General features: G+C 42.2%; 1 protein-coding gene across 18 annotated transcripts in view; it reads left to right on the forward strand.

Moving 5' to 3' along the window:
• Window positions 1–564: 564 nt before the first annotated feature.
• Window positions 565–26,392, forward strand: part of dlgap2a (discs, large (Drosophila) homolog-associated protein 2a) — a 625,248-nt gene continuing 599,420 nt past the window's right edge. For 4 of the 18 annotated variants that reach the window (XR_011340120.1, XM_069885191.1, XM_069885172.1 and 1 more), the window contains exons 1-2: window positions 707–991; window positions 23,482–23,694. The gene's annotated coding sequence lies outside the window, so the exon portion shown is untranslated. Of the gene's footprint in view, window positions 648–677; window positions 992–9,341; window positions 9,638–23,481; window positions 23,695–26,258; window positions 26,339–26,392 lie in introns of those variants that run through there. The other 14 variants (XM_069885173.1, XM_069885177.1, XM_069885176.1 and 11 more) reach the window with 11 other exon arrangements.

Below are 26,392 nucleotides of genomic sequence, written 5' to 3' on the forward strand. Positions count from 1 at the left end.
CCCGTCGTGAATGTACAGGGAGTAGGGCAGGGGACTGAGCACACAGCCTTGCGATGCCCCTGTAGTGATGGTCAGCGAGGAGGAGGTGATGTTCCCGATGGGCTCCGATTGGGGTCTGCTAATGAGGAAGTCCAGGATCCAGTTGCAGAAGGTCAGACAGAGTCTCTGTCTGAGAGTTCCAGATCTTTGAGCTTGGTCACGTGTGTTGCTACTATTATGGTATTGAACGCTGAACTGTAGTCAATGAACAACAGCCTGATGTATCTTTTTTGATACTTAGGCAGCCAGACAGTCAGAGGTGTACAGTAGAGTGGGGGACTGAATACCTTGCCTTTCAGGGTAACTGTGGAGGAGGTATCTCTGATCCTCATTGCTTGCAGCCCACAGGACAGCAAGCCAAGGATCTAGTTACAAAGGGAGTTGCTGAGACCTGGGTCCCAGATGTTGGGGATGAGATTTTTTGGGTCTATGATGTTGCAGGCAGAGTTGTAATTAACAAAGAGCAGTTTGACATTGATATCCTTGTGTGCATTTTTCAGGGCTAAATTAGCCTGCTGTGGACCTGTCGGAGAAGTTGAGTGGGTGGAGGGAGGCTGGATTTAACGAGAGCCATAACCAACTGCATGAAGCACTTCCTGATGGTGGATGTGAGTCACCATGTAGTCATAAAGGCCCATTATTATGTCACTCTTGGGCTCCAGAAAGACAGTGGATCTTTAACACAGCTGGGCAGTTGAGGTAGTATTGAGGCAGAGGTGAAAGATGTCCTTAAACACTCCCACCAATTGGTCTGCACAGGTTCTCAGAATACAACCAAACTCCGTGTGAACTAGTCGCCTTTCTCAAGGTTATTTTCTGCGAGGATGACCTATGGAGAGAGGCTGAGTTGTTAGGGCCATTTGTGGAGGTTGTTGCAGGTTACCTTGTGGCCCCTGGGAGCATGATTCCCTGCTGCAGTCTGGAAACGTCCATGGGTTCATCTGCGATTCAGGTTTGAACCTTCACAACGCTGACTTTCATCGCCTTTTCAAAAACCTCAGGGAGGGGTTGAGCAGGCTGGGGCTTTATTCCTTGGACGAGGGATGATCTCTGAGAGATGTACAAAATCATGAGCTGAAATAGATCTGGTGATTGCAGATGCTTTTGCCCAGGGTAGAGGAATCGGTAACCAGAGTACATAAGTTTAAGGTGAGGGGTGGGGGTCAGACCTTTTCACACAGAGTGTGGGTGGGTGCATGGAACGGGCTGCCAGTGACTGAGACAGGTATATTTGTGTTTCAGAAACATTTGGACGGATAGATGGATAGGATAGATTCAAGGGAAATATGGGACAATGCAGGCAGCTGGGACCAGTGCGGGTGGGACAATTTGTTTGGCATGGAAAGTTGGGCTGAAGGGCCTGTTTCCTCACTGTGTGACTCAATGACTCAAAATATGTGGTTTCCCATGCACAAAGCCACACTGACAATTAATTTTGATAAAATTTTAAGCATTTAACATAGGTGTCATTTGGCTGTTGTTTTCAGCGAAGTAGATGGTTGGATTTTATGGGGTATGATTGTTGGTGTTTCCCTGTTTGAGTTCATTGCAGATTCAGCTCCAAATTTCTCCTTTTCATCTTTAGATCTGGATTAGTTCTGTGGGAACAGTTTCCAGCTCCCCCTTTTGTTCATGGTAGTTGAGTGGGAGGTTTGGGTTAATATCAGCTTCTGGCAACTTGGATATCGAACATTACAGCACAGTGCAGGCCCTTCAGCCCATGATGTTATGCCGACCCATATAAACCTACTCCACAACCTACAGGGCTGCACAGTTAGCACAGCTGTCAGTGCAATGCCATTACAGTGCCAGCGACCCGGGGTTCGAATCCCGCGCTGTCTGTAAGGAGTTTGTATGTCCTCCCCATGTCTGCATGGGTTTTCCCCGGAGGCTCCGGTTTTCTCCCACCGTTCGAAATGTACCGGGTTGTAAATCAATTGGGTGTAATTCAGAAGTATAGGCTCGTGGGCTGAAAGGGCTATGCTGAATGTCCAAATTTTAAAAAAAAATTAAAATTAAAAATAAATTACCAATACTTCCTTACCTCATGCCCATAACCCTCTATCTTTCTTGCTTCCACATGATTATCTAAGTCTTTTGACTGTCCATGTTGTGCCGGCCTCCACCATTAGCCAGGCAATGCATTCCAGGCACCCACCACTCTCTGAGTAAAAAAAAGTTACTTCTGGTATCTCCCTTAAACTTTCCTCCACTTATCTTAAACAGATGTCCTCTGGTATTTTCTATTGTTGTCCCAATGAAACATTGCTGGTTGTCCACCATGTCTTAGCACCTCATAATCTTGCCTACTTCGACTGAGCCACCTTACATCCTTCATTCCTCCAATTATATGCAAGCTTCACCGTCGAGTCCAATTCCCCCCACCCCCGAGTTAGGGGTGTTTTTGAAGACAGGGATTGATTAATATTGTTCCACACATAAAGAATAGGTTTTAATAGGGGGGTGTCCTTGTAGCCAGATAACAATTTAGAGTCCCATTTATAAATAAATTCTTCTGCCATCTTCTCACCTATCGTGTTCAGACCAATTTGTGCCCAGCATGGTGTACCTCCTCCCTCAAGGAATGAAACTGCACTGCTCAATAATATTTCTTAAAGCTGGGTAAACTCAGTCCGTCCAGACTATAATCCCAGGTTAATTTCTGCATAGAGACCTTGGCCACCCTGTTCCAAATGAACCTACTTACCTGTGAATTAATATTCTGGAAGAATCTCTGGGACAATGCCATGGGTTAAGTCTGGAAGAGGTACTGAAGCCTTGGCAACACACTCATCTTGATACAATTGACCCTGCCCACTAATGTGTTGGGCAGGGTCATCCATCTGTTTAAGTCCTCCTCAATCTTTTTGAGCAAGGGGCTGTAATTCAGTTTATATAAATTTTGCAGATTATTATCCACCCTGACTCCCAGGTACTTGATCCCCTTTTGTGGCTACTTCAATTGACAGTTTTCTTTAAATTGTCTACATTCCCTTTTGAAAGTGGGATAATTTTGCTCTTGTCCCAATTAATCTTGTACTCAGAGACTTTCCCATATTCCTCCAGTGTTAAGTAAAACTTGGTCAGCAAGCTTGTCAGATATATCAGCACATCATCCACAATCTGGGTTTGAAATAGGCTGCAAAATTGATGACCCTCCCTTCCCCCCCCCCCACCCCCCAACTCTTCCTTTTGTGGAGCAAGCATGCTCCAAGCCTACACAGGCAAGACCCCTCATCTCTTCCTCTGGTACATCGATGACTACATCAGGGGGCCTCATGCACCCATGATGAGATCGTCAATTTCATCAATTTCACGGCCAATTTCCACCTTAAACTCACCTGCTCCATCTCTGATAACACTTTCCCTTTTTTGGATCTTTCTTGTCTCCATCTCAGGAGATGGACTCTCCACTGACATTCGTTACAAACCCTCTAACTCCCACAACTACCTGGACTACTCGTCCTCACACCCTGTCCCCTGCAAGGACTCCATCCCCTTCTCTCAATTTCTCTCTCTGCCCCATCTGCTCCCAAGATGAGGTCTTCCAGTCCAGAGCCTCTAAAATATCTGCCTTCTTCCACAAACGTGGCTTCCCCTCTACCACTATTAACTCGGCCCTCACCCCATCTCCTCCATTCCTGCTCATCTGCACTAGCCCCCCCATCCCTAGAAAGAATAAACACAGAAACCCCACCCCCCCGGCCTGACCTACCACCCCATCAGCCTCCACATCGAACACATTATCCGCTGGAATTTCCAGCACTTACCACAGGACCCCACCACCACAATTTTCCTTCTCCTCCCCTCTCAGCCTTCTATAGGGAATGCTCCCTCTGTGACTCCCTTGTGCACTCTTCCCTCCCCACCCATCGCCCCCCTCACCCCCAGCACCTTCCACTGTGGACATAGGAGGTGCAATACCTGCACCACATCTCCTCCCTCACTATGGACCGAAGTCCCAAACAGACCCTTCAGGTGAAGCAACACTTCACTTGTACCTCCAAAGAACTTATTTACTGCATCAGGTGCACTTTCTGTGGCTTTCTCTACATCGGAGAGACGGTCGCAGATTAGGAGATTGCTTTGCCCGCCACCTCCTCTCCATCTGCAACAAAAGCGACCTTCCGGTAGCCAACCATTTCAATTCTGAGTCACACTCTCAAGCTCACATGTCTGTCCATGACCTTTCACACTACCCCACCCAGACCACCCGCAGATTGGAGCAACAACACCTCATTTTTCGACTGGGCACTCTCCAACACCAAGGCATGAACATTGAGTTCACTGCATTCCACTAATCAGCTTGCCTTCCCCCCCTCCCCCTTAACTAATCATTCCAGTTCCAATTTTCTTTCTCTCCACCTAGATTAGGCTCCTTTCCCCTCCCCCACCCTTCCTCCCCTCTCCACCTATCATCCCCACCCTCATCAACCCCCTCCCCCTTCCCCTTTTGTTCAGACATCTCTCATGTTCCCCCACACCTTGACGAAGGGCTCAAGCCCGAAATGTTGGTGATGTATCTTCACCTTTACTACATAAAGGCACTGTTTGACCTGCTGAGTTTCTCCAGCATTTGTGTGTTTTTTTTTCAAAACACTGGAGATCTTGCAGTTTCCACAGGAGGTAAAGATATATAACCAACATTTCGGCCCTGAGCCCTTCATCAAGGTAAGACTTATGAGGTTCTATCCGGCAAGTCTTGTCCTCCTTGAACTGCTTTTGGGGTATTAACTTCATGGGGTGCATAAACAAACAAAAAACACTTCCTTTCGATGAGCTGAAGGACAACATATGTTTTGTTTTGTTGTCAAAATGTTATTTGTCTCCTGGAGGGAGCAGCGTTCCTTGCCGCTGGATCTAATTATTTTTGCTGAGCTGTTTCTACCTTGGTGAATCCATTGCTCACCTGCCAAATGGGATTGCTGCACTTGTGTTTGTCAGCTGAGCTGTATAAATGATACATTTATATTTATTTTGATCCACAACCAACCCAATTGGTTTTGTCTTAACTCCACTGGTCTGTGGAAATTTTTTTTAGCTGAAGTTATAAAGCACTGTCAACAATTTTGTGTTAAATATTTTTAAATGCATTTTGCTGTTGGCTTGGTGAGTAATTTGTTTTAATCCTCTTTTTATTCCACATAATATCCAACTATCTGCACTCTCTGGCTCAACAATTTTAAGTCAATAGGTGCTAGAATTATTTTATTTTAGTTTCCACAGACTTACAAAATCCATCAAACAAATCAATCCTTCCAGCGCTCATATATATATATATATATATATATATGTGTAAAAATATATTAAAAAAATATATATATACACATATACATACCAAGCCTATATTTATGCCCACCCCACTCACCTCAATGTAGAGGCTAGAATCTTGTGGGATATTATTGTTGCTATTTCCTTGTAGATCATCACGTGGAACCTTTTTATCTGACTTCAACACATGTCACATAACCTGCCATTGTGTATGATAATTTTGTTAATTTAACCATTTCCTTTTTTTTAAATTTTTTTTATTTTTCACACCATAAATCACATTAGCCATGATATACACTTTTTCTTTTTCACACATATACAGTGACTTTTTCTCCCCCCCCCTCCTCCCAAGCCACCCTCCCACCCCCCACTCTCATCCATTTTAGGTATACAATCTAGGTTGCATTAAGCCAGTCAGACAATGTTGTCATTCAACAAAAATATACCAGAAATTTTACTGAGTCCATTCTTTTCTTTCCTTCTCCTTCCATCAACTTAGGTAATGTTTGTCCCATGTAGGTTTTCGCTATTGTATTTAATGTAAGGCTCCTATACTTGTTCGAATATTTCAATATTATTTCTTAACCTATATGTTATTTTTTCTAATGGAATACATTTATTCATTTAAGTTTAGTAGTTTCTTCCTTTTAATTTGGTTATGTATTCCATTAATATTTAAAGTCTTATAGTTCAGCATAGCCCTTTTATATTTTGTTTGTCTTCTCTTTCCGTTTTTCCATCATTACCTTTCCTCCTTTTCCATTTCTGTTTTCTTATTTTCAACTCTTTATAAGACAACATTCCTACAACATCCAACATTTTCCTTATTCTCCTATTTCTATCTTATTTATCCCCAATCTCCCCTTCCCCTCCTGAGTTGTCCTTTATCCCTTGTCGGACAACCACATCTCCCCTCTCCATTTGGATTTGTGAATCCACTCGCAAGCGTCAACTGATTTTGCAGTGACCGCTATTTCCCCTCACCCCGCCCCCCCCCAGAAAAGATTTCACTTTTCATATGTCACAAAGGTCACTCTTTTAATTCCCTCCTTATTCTCTCTATTCCATTACCTTCCCTTATTAATTCTTGTCTATACTATCTATATTTTCCTCTAAGTACAGATACATTCACGTATGCACATTGTCTCTATTCACTCTTATACCTCTTTACCCGCATACATATCAATCGTAATCATTTTTACTCTCATTACCTGTCTTCATCCCTCAGTCTATTTTTGTCTTTACCCACATACATATCCATCGTGATCATTTTAACTCTCATTACCCGTCTTCCTCCCTCAGTCTATTTTTGTAATTGTTCTGCAAATTTTCGTGCTTCTTCTGGATCCGAGAATAGTCTGTTTTGTTGTCCTGGAATGAATATTTTCAATACCGCTGGATGCTTTAGTATAAATTTATACCCTTTCTTCCATAAAATCGCCTTTGCTGTATTGAACTCTTTTCTCTTCTTTAGGAGTTCAAAACTTATATCTGGATAAATGAAGATTTTTTGCCCTTTATACTCCAGTGGTTTGTTGCCCTCTCTTACTTTTCCCATTGTCTTCTCCAGTACCTTTTCTCTTGTAGTATATCTTAGGAATTTTACTACAATAGATCTTGGTTTTTGTTGTGGTTGTGGTTTAGAGGCCCATACTCTATGTGCCCTTTCTATTTCCATTTCTTGCTGTAGTTCTGGACATCCTAGGGTCTTAGGGATCCACTCTTTTATAAACTCCCTCATATTCTTGCCTTCTTCATCTTCCTTAAGGCCCACTATCTTTATGTTATTTCTTCTGTTATGGTTTTCCATTGTATCTATTTTTTGAGCTAGTAGTTCTTGTGTCTCTTTAGTTTTTTTATTAGATTCCTCCAATTTCTTTTTTAAGTCTTCTACCTCCATTTCTGCTGCTACTGCCCGCTCTTCCATCTTGTCCATTTTCTTTCCCATTTCTGTTAAGGTCATCTCTATTTTATTCATTTTCTCTTCTGTGTTGTTTATTCTTTTTCTTAAATCCTTAAATTCCTGTGTTTGCCATTCTTTAAATGACTCCATGTATCCTTTAATAAGAGAAAGTATATCCTTTATCTTGCCTTTCTTTTCTTCTTCTATTTCACTGTACTCTTCCTCTTCCTCTTCTTCTTCCTCTGGGTTGGCCATCTGTTGTTTCTTTGGTGCCCTTTCCTCCTCTTCTTTCTTGTTTCTATTGTCTTCTGTGGTCTCTTCTTGCTGCAGGTGTTCTGCAGCTGTCGTTGCCGGCTGTGGAGATCGACTCCCCAGCTGGTCCCCCCTCCCGTCGGTGTGTTTTTTTTCATTCGCATCGCGCATGCGCGAAGAATCGCGCATGCGCGGTTGCGCACTCTTACTCGGCTCTGCGAGCCATTTTTGTAGTCCATTATTTACCGACCTGAGGGAGCGGGTTTCTCTCTCCGCAGCGGGCCTCTTCGGACAGGTAAGGCCTTCACCTTTTTCCTCCTTTGTCTTCTCTTCCTCTCTTCTTACCGTTGCTTTCGATTTTTCTTTTTTTGTCGCCATCTTCTTTCCACCTTTATACTCACTTTTCTGTAACTTTTATTTCTGTGCCTTTGTGTTTTCCTTTGTTTTTCCCGACTTTTCTGGAGAGGGCTGGAGTTCACCGTCCGGCCACTACTCCATCACGTGACTCCTCCCCAACCATTTCCTTATTTAAGTCAAACTGAACATCAACGATTTGGAATTTTTTTCTTGCATTCCAGTGAAGCATGTCTTTCTGCAACCCCTTTTAAAAAGATGCAATGCATAAACATGCTGGAGAAGTTCAGCAGGCCCTGCAGGATCCATAGATGCTCTCCTCCTCCCCACTTCCTGCACCATTTCATTCAGGCACCTGCCTTTTTTTCTTCGTACTTGATGAAGGGCCCAGGCCCAAAACGTTTGCTACCCGATACCTGCTGTGGATGTTGCGTGACCTGGTGAGTTTCTCCAGCATGTTTGTGTGTGGGACCTGATCCCAGTGTCTGCAGACTTCCTTGTTTAACTCAATTTTAAAAAAGAAGCTGAAGCAAACCATTCACCACTCACTGGTTTTCCTATCCATTACTCATTAAGTTTGCTTTTAATTTTAAAAGCTTTCAAAATAAATTTTTTGGCGACCTTGCCCTGGTTTGAATGCCCTGCTGTCTGTAAGATGTGGGTACGTTCTCTCTGTGACCTGCAGGGGTTTTTTCCATGTTCCCTGGTTTCCTCTCACCCTAGAAAAATGTGCAGGTTTGTCACGTTAATTGGGTGTAATTGAGCGGCGTGCATTTCATGGGCCAGAAGGGCTTTCTGTAATGTATTGTTAAAATGAAATTGTTAAATGTAATTAATATCTCCACATTCGTTATACCTGCCATCCCAGGAAAGATCACTTCTATCCTTCCTGACCTATACAGTATTCCAGGTGCGATCCCACTAAGTCCTCGCTAAATGGAGGCTAAGGTGCCATTTGCATCATTGGACATTGAGGCTCTCTCAATACCAACACCTTTCAATCTTGGACCTTTTAGTTAAGAAATCCTCATTTCTGTTTTTCAACCGAAGATGTGATGCATACTTTTCTCATGCAGAATCCCACCTGGAATGTCCTCGTCTCCTCCCTTGGAAGCCTCTTCGCTGACTTCTGAGAACTCACACTGGCACTCAGCTTTGTACGGGGTGTGGGAGAGGCTCATCATCCATCCCAATTATTGAGAGAGATTATGGGCAACTGTAGTTCTGGCACTGATCCATGTAGTAGTTAGCTCCTTCTTCCTCCCTTCTGCTTTCACCCTGTTACCCAGGCAAGTGTTGTTGCCACAAGTACCACATGTGTTAATGTTGTAGATCAGAGTCATGCTTAGCACTTTACTAATTCACTGATTCTCTCAGGGGCATTCTGCAATTTGCACTCTCTAAGAAGAAGCTTATCTAAGTAGCGAAACACCATTTCCGTTTTCCTAAATTTGAGTTGACTCTGTCCAATCCAGTTATTACTTTCCAAGGGTCCTGTAACCATTTCTTCAACCCTACACAGAGTGGACATACGACCATGTTGTGTTTTGTGTTTGGAAACTGTGATATTCCTGCATGAGAAAAAAATGTACTGGAGGAAGTTGCCAAGGGTTCTTCAACTGCACCTCCCAACCCTGCAGCCTCTCAAACCCGTGGTCTGCAGCATCCTGAAAAACAGCATCTTTTCTCAACCACATGGCATTCTGACTTGGATTTGTTTGAACCATCGTCAACTTTCCATTGAAATTCGAGAATTCTTTATTTAATTGCAATTTGAGAAGCTCTTTAAGACCAGGATGGTAAAAAGTAACACTTCAGGTAAAAAGGATGACCTTACATGGAACTAATTTTGTGAATTAGGAAAGAAATAGCTCAGTGCCTGCTGAAGAAAATCTTTCTGGTCCATTTGCCTGGGGTGGGACTGGGTACCCTGAACTCCCCATTCCAGCGATAGGCTCGAGCAGCTCCCAACATTGTTATTGCGAGGGGAAATTGTGAGATTTAAGTCAGTGGAAATCAAGTGGGAATCTGGTTTAAAACTGGTGCTTTCCAAAGGGATGCAAAATTTGGCAGTGGTAAACACCAGGGCCTCATATTAATGGTGTGATGAGGAAGAATTTTTTTTACCATTCTCTGAGGAGCGTCTAAAAACCTTTCAAATCCTTGATTAGTGAGAGAAAATGGAATGTTTGGAGGGTGATTTAATATCTGGTGAATCACTGATAATGTTGTCAAATACATTGTTCAGTGTACAGATGCACTGCTGCTGAACAGGTACTTTGTTATAAAAAAACACAACTGCAACAGTACACATGATTGAATTAAAGAGACAATAAGTACCAAAGATAAATATTTACAGTTACCATTGTGCAAGAAAAAAATTGATGAAACAATAGTGCAGATAGTCCTTTTGTTGTGTCAGAGCAGTCCTTGGTTAGCATATCAAGGGGAGGTTCAAAATCCTGATGGCTGTTGGAAAGAAACTGCTCTTGAACCTGGAGGTCTTCAGGTTTCTGCACCTTCTGCCCGAAGGTCGCAGTGAGGAGGGGCTGTGACCAGGGTGATGGGGGTCCTTTAGGAAGATGGCTTCTTTCTTGAGGCAGCGCCTCACCTAGATGTCTGCAATGGATGGGAGGTCAGAGCTTGTGATGGACCAGGCGATGTTTATCACCTTCTGCTTTCCTGGGAACATGAGATTCCAAACCAGGATGCAATCCAACTAAGTCAGTATCCTTCCCAGAGTGCATCTAGGAATTTGATTGACCATTCAACAACATGACAAATGTCCTCGTTGGAGTTCCTTCTTCACAGTTGCCTCAATGTGCTGGCTCCAGGAGAGGTCTCCTGAAACATGGACTCCCAGGAATTTGAAGGTTCTGACTCTCTCCACCTCTGGTGGTCCCTCCCTCAGCCTCCCCTTCCTAAAGTCTGCAATAAGCTCCTTGGTCTTGGAGGCATTGAGAGCAAAGTTGTTGTTCTGGCATCACCCAACCATGTTGTCGATCTCAATTCTGGGTTCTGACTCACCATTTCCAGTTATTTGGCCAACAACAGTGGCGTCGTCAGTAGATTAGGTTAGAGCTGAACTTTCATCACGGTCATGGTGTACAGGGAGCAGAGCGCAGGACTGAGCACGCAGCCTTGAGGTGCCAAAGAGGAGGAGGTGATGTTGCCGTTCCGCTTTGATTGGGGACTACCCATGAGGAAGTTGAGGATCCAGTTGCAGGAGGACGGGCAGAGTCCCAGATACCCGAGTTTGCTCATGTTGAACAATGAGCTGTTGTCAGTAAACAAACTGTGTGTTCCAGGTGATCTAACACACATTGGAGGGCCAGTGAGATAGTGTCTGCTATTGACCTGTTGTGTGATAGGTGAACTGAAGTGGGTCAAAGTCCTTCCTGAGATAGGAATCGATCTGTTCCTTAGCCATCCTTTATCACAGTAGATGTCATTGCCCTTGGCTGATAGCCGTTGAGGCATATCATGTTGCTCATCTTTGGTACTGTAATGGTGAGTGGTGGTGGAGTCTGGTACAGTACCAACTTTCAGAAGAATCTTAGATAGTGTGACAGAGTACATAGATATGGTTTTGGGAGATAGATTTGGAAAGGTTTGTTAGAGTAGGCACATAGAAACACTTTAAAACAGATCTTATTTAAAATATTGGAGTTCTGCCCCATGCTAGACAAGTTGACCAACAGTCTTTGGAAGAGCTTTGGAAAGTGCCCCAGAGACTTCACTAATGGATTGTTGTTTACAAAAAGGCAACAGATGAAAGCTCTTGTTGGAACCTCAGATTGTCTGGAGCTGTTCTAAGAGGGCATGTGATTTTGCAAGCAGGGAGAGTCAAACAGGCTTTCAGAGAGAGAGAGAGAGAGAGAGAGAGAGAGAGAGAGAGAGAGAGAGAGAGAGAGAGATCACTTGTACAGTGTTACAGCCTGCAACAGCATCTGGGTCTGGAACAGGACAAGCTGGCAAGCTTGTGGAAAATCCCATGTGGAAGACAGATTGTAAGTGCTTGATTCAGCTTGGTCAAAGCTCTTATGGTTCATGCAAGAGGAGAGGACTGGCTGTCTAATGTTTCACTTGGAATAAGAGAATCAAACAGGCACTCTGTGGTGACCTGAAAGAAAGAGGTTATCATCTGGAGAACCCTGAGGGAGCAAGTTTTGTCAACAAGACACTGAAGTGGCTGTGTGTCCAGCGTACAACAAATCTCTCTCTGAAAACCGACAAGAATCTTCCTGAGCAGTAACCTTTCAAACACCAAAGCCTAATGAACTTTATAAATGTTAAATTCTGTGCCCAGTATAAGAATTGCCTGCAACCAGTGAACTTGGAAGAATGAGAAGTGAGATTGGACTGTGAACCAGAGAACTTTTCTGAACCTACACACACATTACATACATGTGCGCTTAGAATTAGAAGGGGTTTAAGTTAGGTTAAGTAAGTCAATAGTGATAAGTTAAAGTTTGATTCTATTTTTGTGTTTAAAGATAATTAAAAACAACTTTTGTTTAAGTTACCATTTGTCTTGGTGAATATCTATTGCTGCTGGGTTTTGGGCTCCTCTGGGCTCATAACAATAGTCACAGAAATGAACAAAAGCAGAGGGTTATGGGTGTGAGAAAGGGATTGTTGTGGACTAGGTTTACACGACATTGTTGGGCGAAGAGACCATCAACTGCTTTTATAATCGATTATACAGCAACAGAAAAAAAACCCTGAAAAATGTAATTCATGGTGTGTTCAGAATAGTGCAAATAAGCATCTCAGTTTGTATCATTGCACTGCATTGATTTGATGTTCTGGTGACCCATCCAATTTTGGCTTCAAAATGTGAGTCAACAAAAAGGCTTTGATTGAATTCAACATCACTGAATCAAATGAATTCAGGAATCACTGATGTGGTGCATTCAGCAGAACATCAATGGATCACATCCAGACATTATTATGGGATTGTTGTCTTGCTTGGTTTGAACCTTTAAGATGTTTATTCCATTTGAATATTTCCTTTCTGTGCGAAACTCACATTTAGCAAGAGTCTTGCAACTGTTGGAACTTGCCTATTATATGTATCATAATTAAACCATAGAACATTACAGCATAGAAACAGGCCTCTTCAGCCCTTCTAGTCTGTGCTGAACCATTTTTTTTGCCTAGTCTCACTGACCTACACCCAGTCCATAGCTCTCTCATCCATGTACCTGACCAAATTCTTCTTAAATGTTCAAATTGAGCCTGTATTCACCACTTCAGCTGGCAGCTCGTTCCACACTCCCACCACTCTCTGTGAAGAAGTTCCCCCGATGTTCCATCTAAACTTTTCCCCTTTAACTCTTAACCCACATCCTGTGGTTCATATCTCACCCACCCTCAGTGGAAAAAGTCTATCTACATTTACTCTGTCTATTCCCATCATAATTTTAAAAACATTTATCAAATCTCCCCTTATTCTTCTACAATCCAGGGAAAAAAGTTCTAACCTGTTTAACCTTTCCCTGTAACTTAGTTCCTGAAATCTGGGCAACCTCCTTGTAAATCTTCTCTGCAGTCTTCCTATTTTATTGATATCTTTCCTTTGGTTAGGTGACACAATACTCTAAATTTGGCCTCACCAATGTCTTATCCATCTGTACCATATCATCCCAACTCCTGTACTCAATACTTTGATTTATGAAAGCCAATATTCCGAAAGATCTCTTTACAATGCTATTCACCTGTGATGCCACTTTTAGGGAATGATATATCTGAATCCCCAGATCCCTCTGTTCTACTACACTCCTCAGTGCCCTACCATTTACCGTGTATGTCCTTTCTTGATTTGTCTTTCTAAAATGCAACACCTCACATTTGACTGAATTAAATTCCATCTGCCATTTGTCAGCCTATTTTTCCAGCTGGTCCACATCCCTCTGCAAGCTTTGAAAACCTTCACAACACCTCCAATCTTAGTGTCATCTACAAACTTGTACACCACTAGTCACAAGCCTCCAGCTTCTTTGACTTCTCCTATCCAGCCATTGTCGAATCCAATTCATTACTTCGCCATGAATAGTCAGCGTCTGAACCTTTCTGACTAACCTCCCATGTGGAACCTTGTCAAAGGCCTTACTAAAGTCCATGTAGACAACAACCACAGCCTTTCCTTTGTAAACTTTCTTGTATATCTGATCTTTGAGAACACCTTCCAATAATTTACTTTCTACTTACGTCAGGCTCACCGGCCTATAATTTCCAGAGTTACTCTTGGATCCTTTTTTAAATAATGGAATAATATGAGCTACCCTCCAATCCTCTGGCACCACACCCATGGCAAAGGACATTTTAAATATTTCTGCCAGAGCCCCTGCAATTTCTACTCTAGCTCCCTTAAGGTCTGAGGGGATAACATCAGCCCCTGGGGATTTATCCACCCTTATTTTCTGTAAGACAGTAAGCATCTCCTCTTTAATCTGTATAGGTTCCATGACCTCTCTGCTTGTTTTCCTTATTTCCCACGACTCTGTGCCCATTTCCTTCATGAATACTGATGGAAAAGAAACATATAAGACCTCTCCCATCTCTTTTGGCTCCATACAAAGCCGACCACTGATCTTCAAGGGGACCAATTTTGTCCCTTTCTATCCTTTTTTCTCAGTAGAAACTCTTAGGATTTTCCTTCACATTGTCTGCCAAAGCAACCTCGCGTCTTCTTTCAGCCTCATGATTTCTTTCTTGAGGGTTTTCTTGCATTTTTTAATACTCCTCAAGTACCTCATTTGCTCCATTTTGCCCACCTGTTATACATCTCTTTTCTTCTAAATCAGATCCCCAATGTACCTCAAAAACCAAGGTCCCCAATGCCTTCTAATCTTGCCTTTGATCCTGACAGGAGCATACAAACTCTATACTTTTAACATTTCATCTTTGAAGGTCCTCCACTTACGTCACACATCCTTGCCCGTAAACAATTTATCCTAAGCCATGCATTCTAGATCCTTTCTCATTTCCTCAAAATTGGCCTTTCTCCAATTTAGAATCTCAACCTGAGGCACAGACCTATCCTTCTCCATAATTAACTTGAAACTAATGGCATTATGATCACTGGACCCAAAATACTCCCCTACACATACTTCTGTCATCTGTCCTGTCTCGTTCCCTAAAAGGGGATCCAGTATTGCACTCTCTCTAGTTGGTGCCTCTATATATGGATTTAGAAAAGTTTCCTGAACATATTTGACAAACTCCAGCCCTTTTACAGTATGGCAGTCCAGTCAATATGTGGAAAATTAAAATCTACTATCACAACGTTATGTTTCCTGCCAGCTGTCTTCTATCTCTCTACAGATTGCTCCTCCAATTCTTGCTGATGATTGGGTGATCTAAAATGCAACCCCATGAGTGTGGTCATACCTTTCCCATTCCTCAGCTCCACCCATATAGCCTCAGTTGATGAGGGCTCTGGTCTGCCCTGCCTGAGCACAGCTGTGATATTTTCCCTGACAAGCTCTTCCACTCCTCCCCCTTTCAACCCACCATTCTATCATGTCTTAAGCAACAAAAACCTGGAACATTGAGCTGGCAGTCCTGCCCATTCTGCTGTGCCAATCCATGCTCTAACCTTGTCTGCCTTTCCTACAATACTCCTTGCATTGAAATAGATGCACCTGAGAACATTTCCACTGTTCAACCCGTTGACCTGTAATGGTGAATGCAATTTTAGCATCATCTTTTCCTTCTTCCACTCCCCTATCTGCTCTGGCCCTCTGGTTCCCCTCCCCCTGCAAATTTAGTTTAAACCCACTGGTCCAGCACCAGCAAACCTTCCTGCAAGGATATTAGTCCCCTTCCAGATCTGATGCAAACTGTCCCGTTGGAACAGGTTCCACCTTCCCTGGAAGAAACCCCAATGATCCAGAAACCTGAAGCCCTCCCTCATGCACCGTGCCTTTAGCCACGTGTTAAGCTTCATTATCCTCCTATTTCTAACCTCACCAGCACATGGCACAGGTAGTGATCCTGAAATCATTACCCTGGAGGTCCTGTCCTTCAACCTTGCGCCTAGCACCTTGAACTCTCCTTGCAGGACATCCTCACTCTTCATACCCAGATCATTGGTCCCTACATCTACATGGACCACAATATTTGGCTGCTCACCCTCCCTCCTGAGAATGCCGTGAACTCGATCTGAGATATCTCAGACTCTGGCACCAAAGAGGCAACATACCATCTGGGATATTCAATCTCTTCCATAGAACCTCTTATCACTCCCCCTAACTATGGAATTCCCTATCACTACAGCTCATCTCTTCTCCTCGCTTCCCTTCTTAGTCACAGGACCAGAGATTGTTGTGGCTTGTCCTGGTAGTTCATTCCCCCACCCCCCCCCCTACACAGCACCCAAAATAGTATACTCATTATTGAGGGAAACAGCCACAGAGGTGCCTGTTCCATTTCCCTCTCCTGATTGTCACCCATCTACCCTCCCCCTGCCTCATAGCTGTGATAGTGTCCCTGTAACTTCTGTCTATCACCCCCTCTGCCTCCCAAATGATCTGGAGTTCATCCAGCTCCAGCTCCAATTCCTTAGCCTGGCTTGTCAAGAGCTGCAGCTGGATGCACTTATTGCAGATGAAGTGGTCAAGGATACTGCCAGCTTCCCTGACAATCCACATTCTGCAAGAAGCATTCCCCTGCCTTGTCTTCCATTCCCACTGTCCATGACTCAAACAAAACATATCATATTTAAAAACCTGCCCTTACCTGTGCTTACTAGTGGAATCCTTTTTGTTCCTTGAATAGGGTGGCCCTTTCTGACTTCAACTACTCTTTCTCACCTCTTACCTGTTCTCGCCGAAACCTGTTGAACCAAAGTCTCATCACTCTGACTCAGCCCACTCTGATGCTGAGTGCTCCCTCAATGACCATAAAAGATTAAAATGTTTATCATTCATCACTTAATACGTGATAACATTTATTAATTGAACTCTACTTTCATGTTTCTATTACAAGGCTTCAGCTTTTCCAGAGCTTAGAATAGTGTATCTTATCCAGAGTGGACACACTGTAACTTAGGGGCAGACATGTACCCTGGTTTTTTAAATTTTTTTAAATTTTTCACACTATAAACCATATTGACCAAGATACATAGAGACATTTTTTCTCTTAAATATATAGTGTCATTTCTCCCCCTTTATCCCCCCCTCCCTTCCCTCCCTCCCTCACCCCCTTTCCCATTTATTTGAAGTTCAATCTATAAGATACATTAAACCCGTTAAACAATGTTGTCACTAAATAAAAATAAACAAGAAATTTTACTGAGTCAGTTCTTTTCGTTGTCTTTTCCTTCTGTCATTTTAGGTGGTGGAAGTCCATGGTAGGATTTCTCCATTGTATTTCATGTATGGCTCCCATATTTGTTCGAATATTGTCATGTTATTTCTTAAATTATATGTTATTTTTTCTAATGGAATACATTTATTCATTTCTATGTATCATTATTGTATTCTCAAGTTGTCTTCTAATTTCCAGGTTGACATAATACATTTTTTTGCTACAGTTAGGGCTATCATAACAAATCTTTTTTGTGCTCCATCCATATCGAGTCCAAATTCTTTATTTCTTATATTACTTAGGAGGAAGATCTCTGGGTTTTTTGGTACATTGCTTTTTGTGATTTTATTTAATATCTGGTTTAGATCTTCCCAAAATTTTTTCACTTTCTCACATGTCCAAATTACATGAATTGTTGTTCCCGTTTCCTTTTTACAGCGAAAACATCTGTCTGATACTGTTGGGTCCCATTTATTTAACTTTTGAGGTGTGATGTATACCTGTGTATCCAGTTATATTGTATCATGCGTAACCTCGTGTTTATTGTATTTCTCATAGTTCCGGAGCATAGCTTTTCCCATGTTTCATTCTTTATCTTTATGTTTAGATCTTGTTCCCATTTTTGTTTAGGTTTACCATTTGTTTCCTCGTTCTCCTTTTCTTGCAGTTTGATGTACATGTTTGTTATAAATTTTTTAATTATCATCGTGTCTGTAATCACATATTCAAAATTGCTTCCTTCTGGTAACCTCAGACTGTTTCCCAATTTGTCCTTCAAGTAGGTTTTCAGTTGGTGGTATGCAAACATTGTATCGTGAGTTATATTATAGTTATCCTTCATTTGTTCAAAGGATAATAATTTATTTCCCGAAAAACAATTTTCTATTCTTTTGATCCCTTTTCTCTCCCATTCTCTGAAGGAAAGGTTATCTATTGTGAAAGGGATTAGTTAATTTTGCGTCAATATTAGTTTTGGTAGTTGGTAATTTGTTTTATTCCTTTCTACGTGAATCTTCTTCCAAATGTTGAGCAGATGATGCAATACCAGTGAATTCCTACGTTGCACCAATTTTTCATTCCATTTATATAGTATATGTTCAGGTATCTTCTCCCCTATTTTATCTAGTTCTAATCTGGTCCAATCTGGTTTTTCCCTTGTTTGATAAAAATCTGATAGGTATCTTAATTGTGCGGCTCTATAATAATTCTTAAAGCTTGGAAGATGTAAGCCTCCTTGTTTGTACCATTCTGTTAATTTATCTAGTGCTATCCTTGGTTTCCCCCCTTTCCATAAGAATTTTCTTATTATTTTCTTTAGCTCCTTGAAGAATTTCTCTGTTAGGTGAATTGGTAATGACTGAAATAGGTATTGTATCCTTGGGAAGATGTTCATTTTAATACAGTTTATCCTTTCTATCAGTGTTAGTGGTAAGTCTTTCCAATGCTCTAAGTCGTCTTGTAATTTTTTCATTAATGGATGATAATTTAGTATATATAGATGGCCGAGATTTTTATTTAGTTGTATACCTAGGTATCGCATTGCTTGTGTTTGCCATCTAAATGGTGATTCTTTCTTAAACTTTGTGAAATCTGCATTATTCATTGGCATTGCTTCACTTTTATTTGCATTGATCTTGTACCCCGATACTTCTCCATATTCCTTCAATTTCCTATGTAATTCTTTTATTGATATTTCTGGTTCTGTTAAGTATACTATGACATCATCTGGAAATAGACTGATTTTATATTCCTTCATTTTTATTTTTATCCCTCTTATTTTATTTTCTGTTCTTATCAGTTCTGCTAGAGGTTCTACAGCTAACGCGAATAGTGAGGGAGATAGTGGACATGCCTGCCTTGTTGATCTGCTTAAGTTAAATTGTTTTGATATATATCCATTTACTGTCACTTTCGCCAATGGCCCCTTATATAATGCTTTAATCCAATTAATATATTTCTCTGGTAGGCTGAATTTTTGTAGTACTTTGAATAAATAATTCCATTCTACTCTGTCAAAGGCCTTCTCTGCGTCTAAAGCAACTGCTACTGTTGGAGTTTTATTTCCTTGTACTGCATGAATTAAGTTAATAAATTTACAGTTTGGTCTAGATTTACTATTTTTGGTACATAGTCGGCCAATCTGTTTGCTAATAGTTTAGCTATTATCTTATAATGTGTGTTAAGTAGAGATATTGGTCTATATGATGCTGGTGCTAGTGGATCTTTCCCTGTCTTTGGTATTACTGTAATTATTGCTGTTTTGCATGAATCTGGTATGTTTTGTGTTTTATCAATCTGGTTGATTACTTCCAGGATGGGAGGAATTAATGTCTTTAAATGTTTTATAGAATTCTATTGGGAGTCCATCCTCTCCTGGTGTCTTATTGTTTGGTAATTTTTTTTAATATCTCCTGTAATTCTTCTATTTCAAATGGTTTTATTAATTTATTTTGTTCCTCTGTTTGTAATTTTGGTAGTTCAATTTTAGTTAGAAATTCATCTATTTTGTCTTCTTTCCCTTCATTTTCAGTTTGATATAGTTGTTCGTAGAATTCCCTGAAGTTTTCATTGATCTCCGTTAGATTATATGTAATTTGTTTGTCCTTTTTCCTTAATGCCAATACCATTCTTTTAGTTTGTTCTGTCTTAAGCTGCCACGCTAGGATTTTGTGTGTTTTTTCTCCTAGCTCATAGTATTTCTGTTCTGTCTTCATTATGTTCTTCTCTATCTTATATGTTTGTAGTGTTTCATATTTTATTTTTTTGTCTGCCAATTCTCTTCTTTTAGTTGTATCTTCCTTTATTGCTAATTCTTTTTCTGTATTTGTTATTTCTCTTTCCAACTGTTCTATTTCCCGATTGTAGTCCTTCTTCATCTTAGTTACATAACTTATTATTTGCCCTCTGATGAACGCTTTCATTGCGTCCCATAGTATAAACTTATATTTCACTGATTCCGTATTTATTTCAAAGTACATTTTAATTTGTCGTTCAATTCTCTAAAATCCTGTCTTTTAAGTCGCATGGAGTTTAATCTCCATCTATACATTCTTGGTGGGATGTCCTCTAGCTCTATTGCCAATAACAGGGGTGAGTGATCTGATAATAGTCTAGCTTTATATTCCATTTTCCTAACTCTCCCTTGAATGTGGGCTGATAACAGGAATAGGTCTATCCTTGAATATGTTTTGTGTCTACCTGAATAATATGAATATTCCTTTTCCTTTGCATGTTGTTTCCTCCATATATCCAAAAGTTGCATTTCTTGCATCGATTTAATTATAAATTTGGTTACTTTGTTCTTTCTGTTAGTTTTTTTTCCAGTTTTATCCATGTTTGAGTCGAAATTAAGGTTAAAATCCTCTCCTATTAGTATGTTCCCTTGCGTATGTGCTATCTTCAAAAAGATATCTTGCATAAATTTTTGATCTTCTTCATTAGGTGAGTATACATTGAGTAAATTCCAAAATTCTGAATATATCTGACATTTTATCATTACATATCTCCCTGCTGGATCTATTATTTCCTCTTCTATTTTGATTGGTACATTTTTGTTGATTAATATAGCTACTCCTCTGACTTTTGAATTATTTGATGCTGCTGTTACATGTCCTATCCAATCTCTCTTTAATTTCTTGTGTTCCACTTCAGTTAGATGTGTTTCTTGTATGAATGCTACATCAATTTTTAATTTTTTCAGTAAATTTAACAGTTTCTTCCTTTTGATTTGGTTATGTATTCCATTAATATTTAAAGTCATATAGTTCAACATAGTCATTTCATACTTTGTTTATCTTTCCTTTCCGTTTCCTCATCACCACCTTCCTTTCTTATCCATTTCTGCTTTTTTTGAACACATTATAAGACAACATTTCTAAAACATAAAATATTTCCACTATTCTCATATAATTCCTTTAACCCCAATAGTCCCTCCCCTTTCTGAGTTGCCCTTTGTCCCTTGTCGGGCAACCACATCTCCCCTCTCCATTTGGATTTGCGAATCCCCTCGCAAGTGTCAACTGATTTCGCAGTGACTGTTATTCTTCCCCACCCAGCCCCCCCCCATAAAATATTTTAATCTTCATATATAACAAAGGTCACTCTCTTAATTCCCTCCTTACTTCCTTTCTTCCCTTTCTTTTCCTTCTTAGTTCTTACTTATACTCTATTTTTTTTTATATACGTATATAGTTTGTTGTCATTTTTGTTCTTGTTACATCTCTTCATCTCTCTGTCTGTTTTGTGGTTGTTCTGCAAATTTTCGTGCTTTTTCCGGATCCGAGAATAGTTTGCCTTGCTGCCCCGGGATAACTATTTTAAGTACCGCTGGGTATTTTAACATAAATTTATAACCTTTTTTCCATAGGGTCGTTTTTGCTGCATTAAACTCCTTCTTCTTCTTCAGGAGTTCAAAACTTATATCTGGATAGAAAAAAATTTCTTGACCCTTGTATTCCAGTGGTTTTTTGTCTTCTCTTATTTTTTTCATTGCCTTCTCCAATATATTTTCTCTTGTTGTATATCTTAGGAATTTTACTAGAATGGATCTTGGTTTTTGTTGTGGTTGTGGTTTAGGGGCTAATGTTCTGTGTGCCCTTTCTATTTCCATTTCTTCCTGTAATTCTGGTCTTCCTAGGACCCTGGGGATCCATTCTTTTATAAATTCTTTCATATTTTTGCCTTTTTCATCTTCCTTAAGGCCCACTATCTTTATAGTGTTTCTTCTATTATAGTTTTCCATTATACATATCTTCTGAGCTAACAGCTCCTGTGTTTCTTTAACTTTTTTATCAGATTCTTCTAATTTCTTTTTTAAGTAATCTACTTCCATTTCTATGGCTGTTTCTCGTTCTTCCACCTTGTCCACTCTTTTTCCTGTATCTGTCATGATCATCTCTAATCTATTCACTTTTTCTTCTGTACTTTTTATTCTTCTTTTTATTTCACTGAATTCTTGTGTCTGCCATTCTTTTACTGTTTCCATATATTCTTTAAAAAAAATATATCCATGTACTTGCCCTTCCCTTCATCTTCCATTTCTCTGTGTTCTCCCTCCTCTTCTTCTGAGTCCAGGATCTGTGTCTTTTACCTCTGTCTCTTCTGGTTTTCTTGTTGGGTTGTTTATTTTATTTTGTTGGGTATTTTTGTTCTTCTTATTTTTATTAAAAGTGTCTTGGTGTTGGTCTTCTTCCTCTGGGTTGGTCATCTGTTGTTTCTTTGATTTCCTATTTTTATTCTCTTCTATGTTTTCCTGTTGAGAGTCTTGCTGTCGTGTTATACTTGTCTGTTTCAGCTGTGGAGATTTACTCCTCAGCTGGTCCCCCCTCCCGTCAGTGTTATTTTTGTCTTGCGCATCGCGCATGCGCGGTTGCGCACTTTTGTTTGGCTCCGTGAGCCATCTTTGCAGTTCTGAGTTCGGGGTTTCCACTGACCTCAGGGAGCGGGCTTCTCTCTCCACGGCGGGCTTCCTCGTACCGGTAAGGCCTTCACCTTCCTCTTCCGACATCCTTCCTTTTTCTTTTCTTCCCGTTGTTTTTAGTTTTTCTTTCTTTGCTGCCATTTTCTCCACACTTTCACTTTCAATTATTTATGGTTTCTGTGTTAATGATTTTGTTTTTTCTCTACCTTTTTTTAACTTTTCTGGAGAGGGCTGGTATTTTCTTACCGGTCACTACTCCATCATGTGACTTCCTCCATTGGCTGCCTTCTTGAGGCAGCCGCTCACTCAAACCGCTTTCAGGTGGAATCGCCAAGAGAATGCGCCTCCGGAGCCAGCTGCGGGTGTCTGCAAATGGACTTTCACATGCAGCGCTGAAGGCAATGTTCTGACACCTAAAAGATCCGCAGCAGGAAGAGGTGCCGTGGAGCAAACACCAGCTCCTGAGTCGGGGCAGGGGCAGCCGTCTGACAGTTCCCCTCCCTGCTGCCTGACAGCTCCCCTCCCCCCTGCCAACGGCCCCCCCGGCGTAGGACTACCCACACTGGCCACTCCATCCTTGTAGTCCTGCGTCATCCACTCCAGCCCTGACATTCCGCTCCAGGGGGCTGTCAGGCAGCGGGGAGTCAGCCCACCCCATGATAGGCACCTGAAAGCTGCTAGCCACTTTGCCTTGCTACTTTCAAGTGCCTAGAGGGAGCGCTCGGAAGCGGAGAATATACCTCCCCGAGGAGGGTTGGGTCAGTACTTTTCGGAGACAGGTTTCCAGCTTTCAGGTGGCCTCCCAACAGCTGCATTCAGGTATTTTAGGCAGCTTTACATTTGGGTATTCTGGCCACCTGAAAGCGGCTATAGATGACATGCATGGGGAGTCGCAGCCTGTTGACGGACCTGGTGATGTTTGTTGCAGCTTTCAGTGTTCCTGAGTGCTCGAATTCCCAAACCAGGCTGTGATGCAACTAGTCAGTATACTTCCCACACTGCCCCTGCAGAAGGTTGATAGAGCCTCCAATAACATGCCAAATATAAATGTGCTGGCTCCAGAAAAGGTCCTGTTATATGTCGTCTCCCAGGAACTTGAAGGCTCTGTCTCTCTCCGCCTCCATCACAGCAATGCGGACAGGTATGTTCCATTATCCTGAAATCATCAAAGAGCTCCTTGGTCTTGCTGACTCTGAGACCAGGTTCACAACCTCCATCCTGTTTTCCAACTCTTCACTTCCACTAATTGGGCAAACAATGGTGGTGTTGTCAGTGAGTTATAGAGCAGAACTTAGCTCTGCAGTCATGAGAGTTTCTGAGTGGATGTGGTGAAGCTGGAAAAAGTGCAGAAAAGATTCACAAGATCATTCCCAGGCTGGATAGATAGGGACTTGCCTCCCTGGAGCGTAAGAGGCCTAGGGGGACCTTGTAGAAGCTTATAAAACCATAAGGGTCTTTTTCCTGCAGGAGGTGAATGTAGTACGAGAGGCCAGAGATTGACAAGGGACCTGAGGGGCACCTCCTTCACACAGATTATGGCGTTGGGTATGTGGAACAAGATACCCCCAGAGGTAGTGGTGTAGGTGGGAACAAATGTAATGTTCAGCAGACATTTAAACCTGGATGGGAAAAGTTTACAGGGACAAAGGCCGAATGCAGGCAAATGGGATCAGGTTCGTCAGACAGGTTGGGACAATGGGATTGTTTTTGTGTCGTTGAATTCTGTATTGCTGAAGTTGCAGGTCTGGGTAATGTGAAATTAAATGGTGTGGCAACCACCTCTACCAAATCCCACATCCACGTCTGATGCAGATTTCTTCCCTAAAATTCTGTGTGGGAAAAACACCAGTTTGATCAAATGCTGGACAAGTGTTGTACTCTATTATCCTTCAGTGTGTCCGGTTCTAAGATCTAGGATTACCTTGCCTGTGACCAAAGTGAAAATAGCTGTTTTGTTTAATGTCCCCACACACCGATGGTTAATGCCCCCTCACACCGGTTTAATGCCCCCACCCACTAATGGTTAATGCTCCCACACACTGATGGTTAATGCCCCCTCATACAAATGGTTAATGCCCCCACACACTGACAGTTAATGCCCCCAAACACCGATGGTTAATGCCCCCACCCACTGATGGTTAATGCCCCCACCCACTGATGATTAATTCCCCACACACTGATGGTTAATGCCCCCTCATACCAATGGTTAATGCCCCCATACACCGACAGTTAATGCCCCCACACACTGACAGTTTATGCCCCCTACACACTGATGGTTAATACCCAGTCACATTGACAGTTAATACCCCCTCACTCTGGTTATTGCCCCCTCCACCGATGGGTTAATGACCTGTTCCCTCATACCGATGGGTTAATCCCCTTTTCCCATACTTATGGCATCTACACCTCTTTCCTGATGGCAGCCGCGAGAACAGAGCATGTGCTGGGAGGTGAGGGTCTTTGATGATTGCTGCTGCCCTCGGACAGCAGCCAACTTCCCTGTAGATGTAATCAATAGTGGGGAGAGTTTTGCATGTGATGTCCTGGGCTGTGTCCACTACTTTTTGGAGGCCTTTACACTCAAAGATATTGGTGTCCCCATACCAGACTGTGACGCAGCCGGTCAGCACACTTTCCACCACACCTCTGTAGAAATTTGCCAGGGTTTCTGGTGTCCTACCAAACCTCCGCAAACTCCTGAGGAGTTTTCACTCTTTTCAACCTTGTTTCCAAAGTACCACATTAAACCCTTTTATCTTACACGTGCAATGTTGCCCTGTTGACTGCCTTTCCTTCCTTCCCATCTCGCTATACATTGTATCTTTTTGTGTATCTTCTGCCCTATTCATGTCCTCTCATTCTAGTTCCTAACCTCCTGCCAAACCAGTTTAAATCCGCCCCAGCAGCTGTGAACCAGGATATTGGTTCCCCTCTGGCTCAGTTGCAACCCATAATTTTTGTATTGGTCATACCTTCCCCAGAAGAGATCCTGTCGCAGACGCTCGTGAGCCCCAATGCACCTGCGTGGTCCAACAAGGCAAGAGCAGGGACAGCGTCGGGGTCACTTGTGAGAAGCAGTGAATGGGGCAGCGCAGGGTGGGGATCAGAGAGGAGGAGGCTTGAATGGAGTCATGTTACATAAAGACACAATGTGGCATGGTGAGCTTAATATCGTTTGACCTGTGGTGGCTCACCACAAGGCAGGCGAACCAGCCCCGCTTGTAAGCCACGTGGTGGGGCAGCTGGCCAAAATGGTGCCATCGGGGGTTTCCCTTCCTTCCAGCTCGGGGTTCAGAAACCCGCGCTTGCGGACCACGTGATGCCCAGGTGACATCAGTGCCCTCCAACGTGGTTCTTAGCCAGGTCCAGGCTGGGAGTATAAGTGCAGCCCAGCAGCCTGCAATAAACTAGTCTGCTCACTGAGCTCAACCCGTCTGGTTGCGTGTGTTATTGCAGGAGCAGAGTAGCTGCCACTACAGTCCCTTAATTTCTGCGGCAAGATTCGGCAGTTTCTGCAACTGGTACTTCGCAGCACCTTTGTGGCAAAGATGGAAATGCCTGATGATAAAAACATTACGGTGGCGGTTGAGAAAGTCAAGCTCGACGTCAACCAATGCATGGGCATGGTGTTTGATCCTAGAAGCACAGTTCCATTTGTTGAATCAGGGGATGAAGTTCAGCTTGCTCACAGCTCGTCTCCCGCAGGTAGAAGAAGTGCTGCTTCATCCGGACGAGATGGCGCCATGTGACATGCTTAAAGCAGCCATCTTGGAGCCAGCGCAACTGTGAGTTAATCCTGCATTGCGGAACTGCTGGCAGATGTCAATCTCAGAGGGAGG

The sequence above is a fragment of the Narcine bancroftii genome, chromosome 6 (genome assembly GCF_036971445.1).
Source record: "Narcine bancroftii isolate sNarBan1 chromosome 6, sNarBan1.hap1, whole genome shotgun sequence".
NCBI classification, from domain to species: domain Eukaryota; kingdom Metazoa; phylum Chordata; class Chondrichthyes; order Torpediniformes; family Narcinidae; genus Narcine; species Narcine bancroftii.